This window comes from Chelonoidis abingdonii, chromosome 3 (genome assembly GCF_003597395.2).
Source record: "Chelonoidis abingdonii isolate Lonesome George chromosome 3, CheloAbing_2.0, whole genome shotgun sequence".
Taxonomy (NCBI): Eukaryota; Metazoa; Chordata; order Testudines; family Testudinidae; genus Chelonoidis; species Chelonoidis abingdonii.
The window spans coordinates 181025694-181041809 of NC_133771.1; the positions used below are offsets into that span (position 1 = coordinate 181025694).

General features: G+C 44.0%; 1 protein-coding gene across 12 annotated transcripts in view; it reads right to left on the reverse strand.

The window, feature by feature from the left end:
* Nucleotides 1-5177, reverse strand: part of THADA (THADA armadillo repeat containing) — a 358450-nt gene extending 353273 nt beyond the window's left edge. For 10 of the 12 annotated variants that reach the window (XR_012655623.1, XR_012655624.1, XM_032775064.2 and 7 more), the window contains exon 1: nt 5036-5115. The gene's annotated coding sequence lies outside the window, so the exon portion shown is untranslated. Of the gene's footprint in view, nt 1-5035 lie in introns of all 12 variants that reach the window. The other 2 variants (XM_075064366.1, XM_032775058.2) reach the window with 2 other exon arrangements.
* Between the last annotated feature and the right edge of the window lie 10939 nt (nt 5178-16116).

Here is a 16116-nt window from a genome sequence, read left to right on the forward strand (position 1 = left end):
AAGATGTTTTAAAGACCAATTACATGTTATTTGATGCAAAACTTTAAGAACTGGAATGTGCATGTGATTGTAAATGGGACCCAGAGTTTTTCAGTTCTAGGTTAACAATTCAAAGTTTACCTTAGGTTGATAATGACCAGAAAGCATCACCATCCAAAGGTTGCTTGATAGTTTATGTGAAATGAGATGGTAGTTTCAGCCTAGCTCATGGTGAACAGTCATCCGCTTCACAAGAACTATCAGACTTTAACCCCCAAAACGATTATAACATGTAAGCAAACAAAACTGGTGAGTAAACTATTCTCTCGCCACCAGAGTTACGACCAGATCCACAAAGGGACTTAGGTGCCTAAATCTCAGATTTAAGAACCACTGTGATCCACAAAATCCTCACTCACATGGTTTCTGCCTAATCCTTTAGGTGCATAAAGTCACTCGACATCTATGTTTTCACTGTAAAAATCCCCTTTGTGCCTAAGGCCATGACTACACTGGTGCTTTACAGCGCTGCAACTTTCTCGCTCAGGGGTGTGAAAAAAACACCCCCCTGAGCGCTGCAAGATACAGTGCTGTAAAGCGTCAGTGTAAACAGTGCCGCAGCGCTAGGAGTGCGGCTCCCAGCGCTGCATGCTAAACCCCATACGGTTGTGGAGTACATGCAGCGCTGGGAGAGCTCTGCGCTACACTCACACTTCAAAGCGCTGCCACGGCAGCACTTTGAAGTTTTGAGTGTAGCCATAGCCTAAGTAGCTGCCTTTGGGCATTCTACAGCTGCTTCAGGCAGGCATCTGGATGCCTACCACATGCCTAAGCCCCAGCATGGGCCTCAACTCTGGGAAAGAAAAAAGGGAGGCTGCCACCTCCTTCTCTGTCTAATCTTTAGCCCATTGGTTAGGGTACCTACCTGGCATGAGAGAGACCCCAGTTCAATTCCCCTTGTGCCCAATAAGAAGGAGTCTGAACAGGGATCTTCTAGCTCTCAGATGATTGCTTCAGCCACTGAACTCAGGGATATTCTGATATAGGTGTCTCATTCTACTTTAATTAAATCCTTAAATATTAATTGGGACACAGAGAGTGAGAATCACTCTACAGTCCAGCGGTTAGAGCATTCACCTGCTAAGCGGGAGACCCTGTTCAAATTTTTTCTTCTCATTAGCTAGATAATCTATCACATCCCAGTTGAGTACCCTAGCTACCAGACTAAGTTTTGTAAAGGAGGCTTCTTCTTCCCCCACCTAGTTGTTTTGGGTTGAGTGAGAACGGCACCTGGCTAAAAAGAAACAGCTTAGCCACCTGACTGTAAGACAACCTGAGAAGAGAAGGGCAGCCAGCACACATCCCTCACCCCATGCCAGTTCCCGCAGCCAGTGAGAGCTGCGATCGGCCAAACCTGCAGATGCAGCCATTAAACAAACCAGCCTGGCCTGCCAGGGGCTTTCCCTGAACAAGCGGCAGACCGGCTTTGAGAACCACTGCCCTCTGCAATGAACAGGGAGAGAGAAGCACTTTAGCATGTGATCCACAAAAGCCAGCATGCAGGGCGTGGAGCTGCCTAAGCTAGCCAATGGGAGATGCCTATGAGAGAGGCGTGTGCTAAGTGCCATCCCTCTCTCAGAGATTGTCCTGAGTCCAGGCTGCAGGAAGGTGCCTATCTTTGCTGCAGTCATTCAGTTTAGGCACCTAAGCCATTTCTTGTGGGAATGACTTAGGTACCTGCCTCACTACACAAAAAATGGCCGGACGAGGAGGTGATGGGACAAGAGAGAATGGAAATAACAAGAATAATGCTATTATCTAGTGGTTAGGGAACCAACCTGGGAGGTAGGGGACCCGCTTCAAACCTCTTGCTCCAATCACTCATTATTTATCCATAGTGGACCAGCTTCAAAAGGAGACACCGAGAGAACCCCATATCAAAATATCTCATAGCTCAATGGTTAGAGCACCCTCCTGAGGGACAGGAGACCCCTGTTCAAATCCTTGCTTCCCCTTCTGGAAAAGGGGGGAATTAAACCTGGGTCTTCTAGAACCCAGGCAAGTGCTCTATCCACCAGACTAAATATTACAAGGGGGGGTGGCCCCACCAGCACCTCCAACCTGATTCAGTAGGCACACTTCAAGGCCACCTACTGGATCAGGCCTTACATGCAACTTAGGTGGCTGAATGTCTAGCTTCCCATTTTCTGAATCACTCTGGGATTAGATGGGAAACAGACATCCAGATGCCTGCAGAGGGGCAGCAGAGGGCACAGCCCAAGCTCTAAAACTTAGATGTCTCAGGGATTTTTACAGTGCAAAGTCGGTTCACAGTGAGTTTTGGCACCTACAAGGTTATGCAGCAGCCATTTAGGACTGCACTGGTGCCGTACACAGGGACTTAGATGCCTAACTCTGGACTTTAGGCACCTAAATTGTTTTGTGGATTGCACCCTTAGGCAATCTGAACTGAGAGAAAGGTTATCAGTAAAACTGCAAGACTTACTGTTTGTAAAACACTATGAGAACTACTGATGAAAAATGCAGTAAGTGCTTTGTATTATTTAAAAAAAACAACCGTTTCTTTTCAAAGTTAGGTTTCCTGTATCCCATTTACTTTTCAGCTGTTAGCTGGCCAGATGCAAGTCCCAGGTTGTACCAGTTTCCATTCTCCAGTAGATCAGCGACCTACAGCAGGCATTTTAGGCATCTACACCAGGCATTTTAGTCTCCATCATTCACCACCAGTGCAATTCCAGGTGATAGCCAATGTTAGATGACACAGTGGCAAAAGTGCCTTGGTGTCCACAGCCTATACTATTGATGCCACCAGCAGAAAACTATACTATCCTATTTACCATAACATAATCACTGCCAGCGGGGACGAATAAACCAGATACAACCTCGTATGCTACCCTAGCAGTTTTTGAGGCGAAAAATTTGCGGAGAAAGAAAACATGATCTGGGACAGGGAGAGTCTCCTCCCAGAGAAGAGACTGGTTTTATTTATATTAAATGCATATTAGTGCAAATCTATGCAAGTGAAAGAGAAAAAGATCGTGATTGGAGGGCTTCAGTAACTCACCCAGAGGTTATAGGTCTATTACAGGAATGGATGGGTGAGGTTCTGTGGCCTGCAAAGTGCAGGAGGTCAGACTTGTTGATCATGAATGGTCCCTTCTGACCTTAAAGTCTATGAGAGCCCAAAGGAAGTAACTTTAGGGCTGTAATATTTATTTTAAAAAATTATTAAAGCTAATGTTTAAAATCAGTTTTACACAAGTTAAGAAGGTAGGTACTGTACATCTGGGGTCAGGCTTGAGTTATGAGAGGTACTACACGTTCACAGCACCTTTCATTTAAGCATCTTGCAGTTCTCTACGATACCAATTTTAGAGATGAGGAAACTGAAACACATAGTGGAGAGCTAAATTTTCATCGGCCTCAAAATGTACTCTGACATGCATACCCATCCCGTTGTGCCCAAAGGTGAGATTATTTCTTACGCAGTCAAATGCCTCAGAGACCACATAGATAAAGACCTGGCCCTAAGCCAGTGGTCCCCATTGCGGTGCCCACAGGTGCCATGGCCCCCATCAGGGCATTTATGTGTGCCCACCTAGTGCCCAGCAGGGCAAAGAAGCCATGGCCCCGCACCTGCCAGGGACCGAGAACTCCAGGTCCCACAGGCTGCGGGGACCGGCGTTCTCTGTTCCTGGCAGGCACGCGGCTGCAGCTTCTCTCTGGCTTCTCTGGGGCTGCAGGCTGTGGGCATCGGCGTTCTCTGTCCCTGGAAAGCACAGGGCCACGGCTTAAGCGAGAGAGAAGCTGCGGCCCCACGCCTTCCGGGGACAGAGAACTCCGGGGCTGCGCGCTGCAGGCACCAGTGTTCTCTGTCCCCAACAAGCACGAGGCCCACCTAGTGCCCAGCAGGGAAGAGAAACCGGGGCCTCGCGCCTGCTGGGGACAGAGTACTCCAGGGCTGCAGGCGCTGGTGTTCTCTGTCCCCAGCGGGCATCAGACCGCAGCTTCTCTCTGGCTTCAAAGCCAGAGAGAAGCCGCGGCCCCACCCCTGCAGGGACAGAGAACTCCAGGCCTGCAGGCGCTGGTGTTCTCAGTCCCTGGTAGGTGTGGGGCTGTGGCTTAAGCCAGAGAGAAGCCTCAGCCCCGCGCCTGCTGGGGACAGAGAACTCTGGGGCTGCAGGTTTCATTCTATGTTAAAGTAAGAATAATAAATATATTTGGACCAGCAGTTCAATAATGTTTTACTTTTTTTAAAATAAATAAGATGAAAACTGTTTATGACATTTATTTTGTAAAAACTCCTTATTTTTTCTTACAAGTAGATAAAAAAAAGCAAATTCACATGGAAAGGTGAAAGTAATTGCTGAATAATTTATTTAATACCTTTTACATGTAAAATTACCCTTTTTATCTTATGGCTTCATATATTATGTAACATTAAACATGATGTTTTTCATATTATTTAATGGACAAATACAAAATAAGCCTTGAAAAATTGTTGGTGCCCACCACACCCTTCTGAAAACATGAATGTGCTACTGGCTACAAAAAAGTTGGGGATCACTGCCCTAAGAAAACAGATCAAGATAAATAAATGACATCATGGAAGAGGACCCAGGAATCTAGCATTCTAGTCCTTTGCTCTTCACCTACAAGGTACAGCTTTCGGTCCCCCTGCAGGCAAGGGCATGAAATGCAAGAGCACCAGGGAATTAACACTCCTCCCCATCACCAGAAAAACTGGACAGGACCTGTGCCCCCACCCCCACTCACTGGGGCATTTACTCCCCTTCTCCACATCACTAGGGAAAGGGTCTGGACCTGTGACCCCCACCCCTCTGGGGCATTTACCCTTCTTCTCCCCAACACCGGAGAAAGGGGCTAGACCTGTGACTCCACATCCCTGAGGCATTTATCCCCCCCATCACTAGAGAAAGGGGCAGGACCTGCGCCTCCCACCCCTCTGGCGCATTTACCCCCCGTCACCTGCGCCCCCAGCACGTGGGGTTTCACTGAGACGCTCCCCGCTTACCCGAGGGGAACACTGGCTCCGCACCCAGCCTCTGCTGCCGCCTCCTGGCCACCCACCCACACAGCCTCCGTCCCCCGACGGGGCTCGATCCGGTTCCGGCCGGGCCACGTGTTACCTCCGCTGAGGAAGGGGCGGGAGTGCCCGGAGCGGGAGGGGGCGGGGCCGGGACGCGGAACCAAACCGCAGCAGCTGTGAGTGACGCACGCTGGCCCTCCGGCTTTCGGTACAGGGACTGACTGACAGATCCCGCTCGCCAATTACGACACAGACACTGCCCCCTGGCGTCCGGGAGAGGCGGGGCTTAGAGCCCTTCCGTTAGCAGGATGAGCTCCGAAGCTAAGCGGTGCTGCTAAGGGACAGTAGGTGGGTGGCAGAACTGCGAATCTAGTGTGCTGAGGGCTTATCTACCCAGGAAATTTATGGTGCATTTACCACCATGGTATCTGAGACGCGTATGCCCTTGGAGGGCAGTTGTGCTTTTACCTCTTTTGCCTGCTAGATCCTTAGCCTGAAAGTTCCTCAGTCTCAAAATCAGTGGATGAAAGCTAGAAAGTACATAGAAGTGCAAGTGGCTGCAGCAGGACATAGCTTGTGACTGTTCAGGAAGCAGAATAAGCTATATCTGTAAAACTATATTGGGTTAACAAAAAAAACCCCACCCTAAATAGTTACACAGCTTTTCTAGTATGGCCCACTGCTTAGCGGGGTCAATGGTATGGAGTGCTGTGCAGTGGTTGTACTGTGCACTGTGCTATAAGCAGATGGTGTCATTTTTAGAGTTTGATATAAAAATCCATTCCTGGTTGCTTCAGTAGTAAAAACTGGCTCTGAATTTCATTCACAGAGTCCAGGCATCAGACACTTGGGCCCATGACTTGGAACACCTCTATTAGAATTTCACCTCCTGGTCTCTGTCTTCCCAGGATCCACTAGGCAGCGGAAGATATTGGTTTGTTCCAAAACCTAGGTTTCATTTGAAAATCCTCCATTGGACATCTCCATTAAAATTACTTGTATTATTTTTCCATACAAGTTGAGGTTTTCCAATTGCAATGTGAGTGTAAATTCAGTTGATGCAATTTAGGCAGCCAGTTTTGAATATTTGACCCTACTGTAATATCACTGCAGTTGCAATCAGCATTGACACACGTTAGAGCAATAGCTCTCCACCTTTCCAGACTACTATACCCCTTTCAGGAGTCTGATTTGTATTGCATACCCCCAAATTTCACCTCACTTAAAAATTACTTGCTTACAAAATCAGACATAAATACAAAAGTGCCACAGTATGCTATTATTGAAACATTGCTTACTTCCTCATTTCTCATAGAATTATAAATCAATTGGAATATAAATATTGTACTTACATTTCAATGTATAGTATATAGAGCAGTATAAACAAGTCACTGTATGAAATTTTAGTTTGTACTGACTTCACTAGTGTTTTTTATGTATCCTATAGTAAAACTAGGCAAATATCTGGATGAGTTAATGTATCCCCTGGAAGATCTCTCCATATCACCAGGGGTATACGTACTATTGCTTGAGAACCACTGAGTTGGAGCACCCTCTTTAGACTGGAAGGGCTACTAAGAACATGCTTTCTGTAGGGTCTTCACTATGCATGATGACTAAACTTCTATGTTTCATATTGATGCTTTTAACTATTGTTAGAGTACTCACAAAAATGGATTGGTACTTAAATAGAAATCATATAAGTTAGAATGTTACCTCTTTCTCCAGGCCAAATTCCATTGTGGGTAGTTCTGAAGCCTACTGTAACTGAACCACACTTCTGAATTTCAATTGGATATGACATTCATCACTTCCAACTTTAGGCTGTCATGTAGCATTGCTGTATGCAACAGTTACTTAGGTTTTGCCTCAGAGGTGATTGCATTTCGCTACGATGAAGTGATCCCCATCACTAGAAAATCATTGCTCAGCACTTTTTGCCAGATAAATCCTTAGACTGAAAGTTCCTCATATGGGATTTGCAGTCTGTTTTGTACATTGTGAAGTGCCATATAAAAATATAGTAACACTTTGTCTGAAAACTGCCCTCCAGTTGCACAAGTTTACTTTATGTCTCCTGATCCACAAAATTGGAGGTGTTCACCACCAAACAAATAGCACTCTGCTTGTCATCTTGTCACCCGAACACTTCTTTATAAAACTGTAAAACTAATAAAACAAAACTAAAGTTGATTCTGCTTTAGCTAGCTAAGTAGAAGCTACATTGCTGGACAAACATGCCCTATTAAAGTATCAAATGGGATGGATTTTGTTAGATTGCAACTCCTGTACAGGTGTCTTGCACCGTTTCCCACACAGTAACTGGGACCCTATAACACTTAACAGAACATCAGATGAGGATGATCTTTCTTCTTTCCAATCAGATTTACAGTGGATGAGGCTCCTTTCTTCAAACAGAGATAACCAGCCTTATGTTTGCTGCAGTCCTTAACACAGGTGAAATTCTCATTGAAAACTGCATCATTGACACTTGACATTGGACACTGTCAATGTGAAGGACTATGGAGTAATATAACATAATTCCTGTTTTCTGGAGCCCTCGTGAAAATAACATCTCAGTGAGGAAAACTAATTATATCTGAACTCTGTGTCAAAACCATTGGTTTATCTGTTCTTATCACCTAGCAGTAATTTTCTCTAGGGGCCTAATTCTAAGTCCAGTGAAGTCAATGGTAGTCTTTCCCTAGACTTCAACAAACTTTGGATTAAGCTCTAAAATTGAAGTTTAATTTCTATAGAGTCTTCTGATCTCTAACAGAAGGGCCTGAGGGAAAAGTAATATTTTTCTCCTGTTGTAATTTATCTATACATTCATATCTGGGAGATTGACGCAATCACCTTGGTACCTTATGCTCTGTGTCGCAGTTTCCCCTTTTCCAAAATGAGACTCTTCTGTCTCCAGCTTCTAAGGCCTTTTGTACGCTATAGAGTTTTGTCAGCAAAATGTACCTTTTGGCAGCAAAACAGTGGAGGCGTACACACTGCAATGGCATTTTTGGCGACAAAACTCTTTAGTTTTGGCAACAAAATAAAATCATCTCTACAAGAGAGGGTTTTTTGCAGCAACGTTTTAGCAACAAAGTGCCAGTGTAAACACCATGCTTAGTTCTGTCACTGTAAGTGGTCTCCAGGAGATGTTCCACAATGCCCATCCTGACCTCTATGGTCAGCAGTTCAAACTCCTCTGCCCTGCAGCCCAGTAAACAACCACCACCACCCACTTTAAAGGCCTGTGAATTTTTGAAAGTCCATTTCCTGTTTGCTCAGCATGGAGAGCTCACATCACATCTTCCCAGCTGACCATGGTCGCTCCCATGGCAAGCGGTCTCCAACTTGGACCAATGCAGAGCAGTTGGATCTGCTTAGTATTTGGCGAGAGGAGGCTGTTGAGTTCCAGCCATGCTCCAGCTGTAGAAATTTTGATACCTACCGCCAGATTTCTTGTGGCTTATCTGAAAATGGGTACGATCGGGACGCAGTGCAGTGCAGAGCAAAGATAAAGGAGCTGAGGAAAGCATACCAGAAGGCAAGGGAGGCAAACTGTCACTCCGGTGCTGCACCAAAGGCCTGCCGATTCTGTAAGAAGTTGGACACTATCCACATTACCACTACCACTATCCTCGTGGTAACCCCACCTCCACCACCAAGAGCTCCGTGGACACTTTGTTAGAGCTAGAGGCAGCAGAAAGTGAACCTAACCCAAAGGATGAAGTTGTGGATGAGCAGGTGGAGTTAGAGGATGATGTGGAGCACATGATGGGGTTAGCAGATGAGCCAGCCAATCAAGAACTGTTCTCCACTCTGGAGTAGTCTAGCCAGTCCAGTGAGCAAGAAGCGGGAGAAGTAAGTGGTTTTGGGGGAAGGGGGGGGTTGAGCTGATGGTGCTTGGTTACATGACGTCCATTTGCTTTCATTTGCTTTGAGTACTGCAGAAATGGGTCAAGGGATAGAAATGTAAAAGGCTAGCTGTGTTTCTGTGTGCTGCACATTTCGCTATGCAGCTAAGCAGTACAGCAGAATTGTATGTTGATGCACACCGAGATCTTACAGGAATCCTTCAGAGAGATCTCCAGGAAACTTTACTGGTGATCCTCGGCAATCTTCTGCCAGAGGTTCCTTGGCAGAGTTGCTTTGTTCCTTCCCTCATCAAATTAAACTTTCCTATACCACTCTGCAATCACTTATGCAGGGACCAAAGTGGCACACAGGCGAGCAGCATAGGGACCAGGTCGGAAGCCACAAATGTGCAACAAATGTAGCCTTGCTTCCTTGGTTACCCTCAATGACCCCTGTCTATGGAAAAGGGTTGGAGAATTTACAATATTGTCTCTATTTGCCTGCACCATGACCCTTTCCATAAACACCATTGCTGTTTACCCCAGAATGCCCTACCCCCTCCCATGGCACCTCGGGCTAAACTCACCGTGTCTGGGGTGTTTGTCAAGATGTGTGCTTGCCAAGGGACACCAGATTAGAAAACATCCACGATGGAAGAAGCAGAATATATTCTGGGAGGTCTTGCAATACTCTGATGCAGAAAAAGGGAACACAAGGGGTGGAGAGAAATTAAAAGGCAGAACAGAAGAGAAAAATCAGGACTTTGTTAAGAATGCCACTGAGTGGATGATAAAAAGTAATGGAGGAGCAAACAGAGATGCTTAAGTCACTCACAACGCTGCAGTTAGAACAGATATGTGCCTACCATTCCCTGTGGCACATTCAGAACTGTTTTTCATATCCCTCCCCCAACTCCATCCACACATTACGTTATGCTTTCCAGAACTTCTCGGTTTCCCATTCACTCCACCACCTCTGACAATTTTCAAAATGATAGCTGGACCTACACACATGGATGATGTGTGCCCTTCCCTGGTCCCTTCTTTTCCCACCAAGCATTTGTGTGTGTGATTGTTAATAAAAACAAAGAATCTGAAAGATAAGTGATCTTTATTTGTGTCCTACAAATTGTGATATCAGGTGGCAGCAAGACATACACCAGGCAGTTTAATCAGTTGCTTACTGAGATCCTAGACTACGAGTGTTTCCTAACAAAACTTGATTTAATGAAGCATTGCAGTTTGCAGCATAGAAATATACATTCTTGGTTCTCATTCTCAAATTGTTGCCTCAAAGCTTCCCTGAGTCAAATTGTCCTCCACTGTGCCCCTCTAATAGCATGGGTATCAGGCTGCTCAAAATCAGCTTCCAGGCAGTGTGCCTCAGCAATCCACCTTGAGCAAACCTTTCACCTTTAGCTTCACAAATATTATGCAAAGTACAACAGGCAGCTATGACCAAGAGAATATTATCCTCATTGAGGTCTAACCTGCCATAAAGGCATCACCAGCGTGCTTCCAATCTGTCAAACACACATTCCATGCTCCTTCTGCACCTACTCAGCCTATTGTTAAAGTGCTCCTTACTGCTATCCAGGTTTCCCTTGTAATGCTTCATGAGCCATGGGAATAAGGGATATGCTGGGTCTCCCAGAATCACTAAGGGCATTTCACCATGCCCCTCTGGAAGTCACCCTTGCACAGTGGTGGGCTACCTGCGGCCTGGGGGAGCTGCGGGCGGCCATGCAAATGTAAACAAATGGTTCAGAGGCGTGCCACTGGCTTGCCCACTACTGCCCTTTCAGCTTTCTGTACAGGCCAATGTTCCTGAAAATATGTGAATCATGCACCTTCCAGGACAATCCAGCATTTATGTCAGAAATGCCCGCTGTGATACACAAGTGCCTGCAACACTATGGAGAAGTATCTCTCTCTGTTGATGTACTCCATTGCAAGGTGATCTGGTGCCAAAATTGGGATATACGCGCCATCTACAGCCCCTCTGCAGTTAGGGAAACACATTTCTGCAAAGTCATCCACTATTTCATGCACAGGGCCGATGCAAGGATGTTTCATGCCCTCGGCAAAACTTCCACTTTGCACCCTGCCCCCCCCAAACCACCACTCTGAGGCGCCCCCGCAGCAGCTCCCCCACTCCGCTCTGAGGCAACCCCCTTGCAGCAGCTCCCCACCCTCCGCCCCAAGGCACTTCCCCCACCCAGCTCACCCCGCTCCGCCTCCTCCCCGAGCACGTCATCGCTGCTTCACTTCTCCCACCTCCCAGGCTTGCAGTGCCAATCAGCTTAGGCGCCGCAAGCCTGGGAGGCGGGAGAAGTGAAGCGGTGATGGCGTGCTCAGAGAGGAGGTGGGACAGGTGCCGCCCCCCCTTACTTGCTGCAGGCGGCCCTCCCCCTGCTCCCCTGCCCCAGCTCCCTCCGCCTAAATGCCGGTGGCGGCTGAAGACCTGGCCACTACGGTTGCTGCCGAAGAAAATGGCACCCCCCAAACCCTAGTGCCCTAGGTGACTGCCCAGGTCACCTAAATGGTTGCACTGGCCCTGTTCACACACATTGTCAATTGCAATTAATGGCCCTTCACATTTGCATTAATGCAGCCCCGACAGTCGACTTCCCAATTCCAAACTGATTCATGACCAACAAGTAGCAATCTGGAGTTGCCAGCTTCCACACTGCAATCGTCATGTGCTTCTTCACCGCAGAGGGGAGCTCTCATTTTGGTGTCCTGGTGCTACAGTGCTGGGGTAAGCTCTGCACTCAGTTCCAGGAAGGTGGCTTTCCACATCTGAAAGTTCTGCAGCCACTGCTTGTCATCCCAGACCTGCATAACAATGTGATCCTACTACTCAATGTTAGTTTCCCAAGACCAAAAGTGACAATCCACCATGTACAGCTGCTCTGTGAATGCCAAAAGTAATCGTATGTTATTCCTATCCCTGTCACACAGCAGTTCAGGCAAGTCTGAATCCTGTTTAGTTAGGAACTTTAAGATTAACTCCACTGCCATCCATGATGTGTTAATGACACTTAACAGAGCAGTAGAGAGCAGTGTGGGATCCATCCTTTCACATAGATTTAGTAGGCGGACAGCAAACAAGGGCCATTGAAAAATGCTCTGAACTGCAGTCGGACGCTTATGGAATACTGGAATAGAAAACAATGCATCATGGAACGTTGAGCCCACACCCATTATGCACTGTGATCCTCTCCACCAACCCACAAGTCCTGGTAGCACAAGACGGTGAATAGCACTGTTGGATAGCTATCCATAGTGTACTGCTATCACTGTTGTTGCTAGAGCACCAAGTGTGGATGCACTCTACCAACAGAGAGACCATAGTGTGAACATGCAATAGCGATGTTATTATAGCTCTTTTTGGTCATCAAAATAACTTTTGTCAACAAAACTCTGTACTGTAGACAAGGCCTAATATAGCCCTCCAACCCCAGTCATATCGTTTGTCCTCTCCCCGGGGAAACATAGAATCCAACAAAAGAAATCAGCTTTCAATTCTTCAGTCAAAGATTCATAGATTCCAAGGCCGGAAGGGACTGTTGTGATCATGTAGTCTGATCTCCTGTATAACACAGGTCATAGAACTTCTCCAGAATAATTACTAGTGCAATGCTCAGTTCAATTCCTGCACATCCTTTTGGCTCTCCTCAAGGATTCCCCAATCATTCTCATATTAGGGCTTCTCATCTCTCTTCCACTAGGCTCCCCAAGTACCTTGCTATCAGAACTCCAGCAATGGATTTCTTGGCTCTTCTAGAGTCTCCTTTCTGACCTATTGTTAACCTGAACAAGTGATGCCTATATCTGTTTGCATGAAGATGATTTTCTGTTTTTGGTGCTAGTTTAAGAGAGATTAGGTAAATTCATAATTAAATGCCAAAAGTCTCATGGAAATTGATTATTTAAAGCAATACAAAATTTCACCACTCTGTGGCACCATGCAATAGAAAAAAATCTTTGCACCTTTGAAGGGACACTAAAAACCTTGAGATTGTATTTTTTATATGCAGAAAAAGACTTTACTAATAATTGACATTTCTATAGACCCTTTCATCCAATGGTCTCAAAGCACCTGAGGAATATTTAAAACTATTTCTATAAAACCCTAATTTCATCCATCACTGAAATACAGGTTGTAGGCTTTAAACAGAACAGAATGTGACAAGTCAGGACAGTAACTAGAGCTGGTCAAGAAAAAAAAATTTCCACAAAAACTTTAATTGAAACAATTGTCAAAATGTTGATGAATTTGCAAAATTTTCCATTTAGTTGAAAAGCCATTTTCCATCAAGAAAAGTTTGACAGAAGATTTTCATAGACTCAAAGGACTGAAAGGGACCTCGAGAGGTCATCTAGTTCAGTCCCCTGCACTCATGGCAGGACCAAGTATTATCTTCTAGACCATCCCTGACAGGTGTTTGTCTAACCTGCTCTTAAAAATTTCCAGTGATGAAGATTCCACACCCTATGCAATTTATTCCAGTGCTTAACCACCCTGATAGTTAGGTATATTTTCCTAATGTCCAACCTAAACCTCCCTTGCTGCAATTTAAACCCATTGCTTCTTGTCCTAGCCTCAGAGCTTAGAAAGAACATTTTTTCTCCCTCCTCCTTGTAACAACTTATTATGGGGGAGGGATAGCTCAGTGGTTTGAACAGTAGCCTACTAAACCCAGAGTTGTGAACTCAATCCTTGAGGGGGCCACCTAGGGATCTGGGGCAAAATCAGTAATTGGTCCTGCTAGAAGAAGAAATGCTATAATGTATGACTTGTTTACAAATAGGAAGTTACAGCAAAATTTTTGCCTCTTTACATCATAAGCCAAACAACAAATATTTCCTACATAACAGTCCATGCGAAAACATACACGAGACAAAGTTTACATATTTCAGCCAAGTCACAGAACTAACCAGCTATTCTATACATATCCAGATAAAGAGAGACTTCAGCTTACTATCTACCTGAAATCTATTCAGAACTCCTTCCCTGATAATTTGGGAATTAGGGGGCTCCTATCAGCATATGACTCATTAGCATCTGCTAAATCACCTGTCTCCATTACTAGAGTGCAAAGGTTGTTAGCTGTTTGGACAGAGATTTTTAACTCTTTTCTGCTAGAAACCATGTGCGGTCCTTTCAATTAATCACAGCGTGTCTTAACATATATCCCCGTGTATTATGAGATTGTAGAGAAAGTGAAGATAAATTATGTCAATTTCCTCCCTTCTTATTTATCATTTTGTAATAACATATGTATATTGTAATATTTAAAAAAATATTTTATAATTATAAAAAATGTTTTTCAAACATAATTCAAATAGAAATACTCTGCATTATTTCAATTGGTTTTAGTGGTAAAACATTACTGTATAAATCACTTATTTCACAGGGCATAATACTCAATTTAAAAGTTCAGTGAAAAGTGCTTTAAAAATGCAATTAAATAGATCATTATATTCTATAGTAAACTGCTGTTCACACTATTTGATATTGATACAAAGCATGGTCTGGAGTATAGCCTCTTATAAGCGGATGGAGCACAATTTTCTTAACAGTGGAACAGGCAATCTGAAACCAGTCAGATTTCTTCACTGTGATCAAGAGCTCTGTGCTCAGATAATACAGTCCTGGTACTTTACAAGTACTTAAGAAAGCTACAGGTAACCAGAAGACAGCTTGCTCAGCCATGGACTGGCCTGCCTATTTAATGAGAAAAAAACTCCTAAAAGTCAAATTTTATGTCATGAAAGTCAAAACCCCTTCCCTGGTGATTGCACACAATTCCAGCCCGAGTTTATATTTGGCAAATTCTACTTTTTTGCTGAATAATGTTTACAGCACTACCACCCTCATTTCTGAGGTGCTCATAAACTTCAGAATCAGGAGTATGTGTTTCAGTTATTCTTAGGGAAAATAGAGAGAGACTGAGAAAAATCCATATAATGTAGAAAAAAATGTAGAACAAAATTGGAGTGAAGGATGAAGAAAAAAGAAATAAACAAAAAATAAAGGAAAAACGTAGGAACCACCACACTGGATCACATCAATAGTCCATCTCGTCCAGTATCCTATCTCCAGCAAAGGCCAGCAACGGATGCTTCACAGGAAGATGAAAGGCTCATAGTAGACAGACGTGGGATAATCTTCCCTGTCTCTCGCAAGTTAAGGTCTCGTCATAATTCCTAATAATTAAATATTGGTTTAACCCCTGAAGCATGAGATTTTATAGTCCTTCCAAAACTTTTTTAGCATTAACTATTATAATCTGGACATTTTTGTTATCCAAATAAATGTACAGTATCTCCTTAGAATCTAGCTAAATTCTTGGTCTCACTTAGTGGCAATAAGTTCCACAATCCAACTACATGTTGTATATTGAAAAATCATTTCATTTCATTAGCTGTAATTAACCACCTTTTAATTTAATTGAATATCCCCTTGCTCTTGTGTTACGAGACAGGAAGGACAGATGTTCTCAATCTACCTTCTCTGTACTGTTCATTACTTTATATATTTTTATCGTGTCCTCTTTTATTTATCTAAGGTAAACAATCCCAGTCTTTTCAATCTCTCTTTATAGGAATTCTTTCATGCCTTTAATCATTCTCAGTACCCTTCCCTGAACTCTCTCTATATCTGTAATATCTTTTTGAGATGGGGTAATCAGTTCTGCGTACAATATTCTCTGAGGATGAATCATTTATTGATATTGGTAAATTATTCTGAAAAGGTACAAGTATAATTATATGAATACACAATATCTATTCATATGTTCATTGTATTGTATCTGCATATCAGTAGATGGATTTATGTGACATTTTGTTGCATCTTCTTACATTTAAAACGTACATAGGAATAACAGATGAGATATAAAACTGATGTTCTTGCTACTTATGGATCCATGGAACTTTTTGCATGAGTAGAGATTTCATGTCCATTACTCTGGCCAAACTGGAACTCAGGTAATTATGTTCTGGCCTACTTGAAATTCACCCTGCATTTTCACCACAGAGATAGCAACATCATTCTTGTACATAGCTGATATATTAATGTGTTAACTTTATAATATGATTTAGGATCCCTTAGGATGAAAGTTACAATAGAAATGCAGGTTATTATATAATTCACTTCCAAAAGTTTTGAATACAACGAATTATATTTTGTTAGTTCTTTTT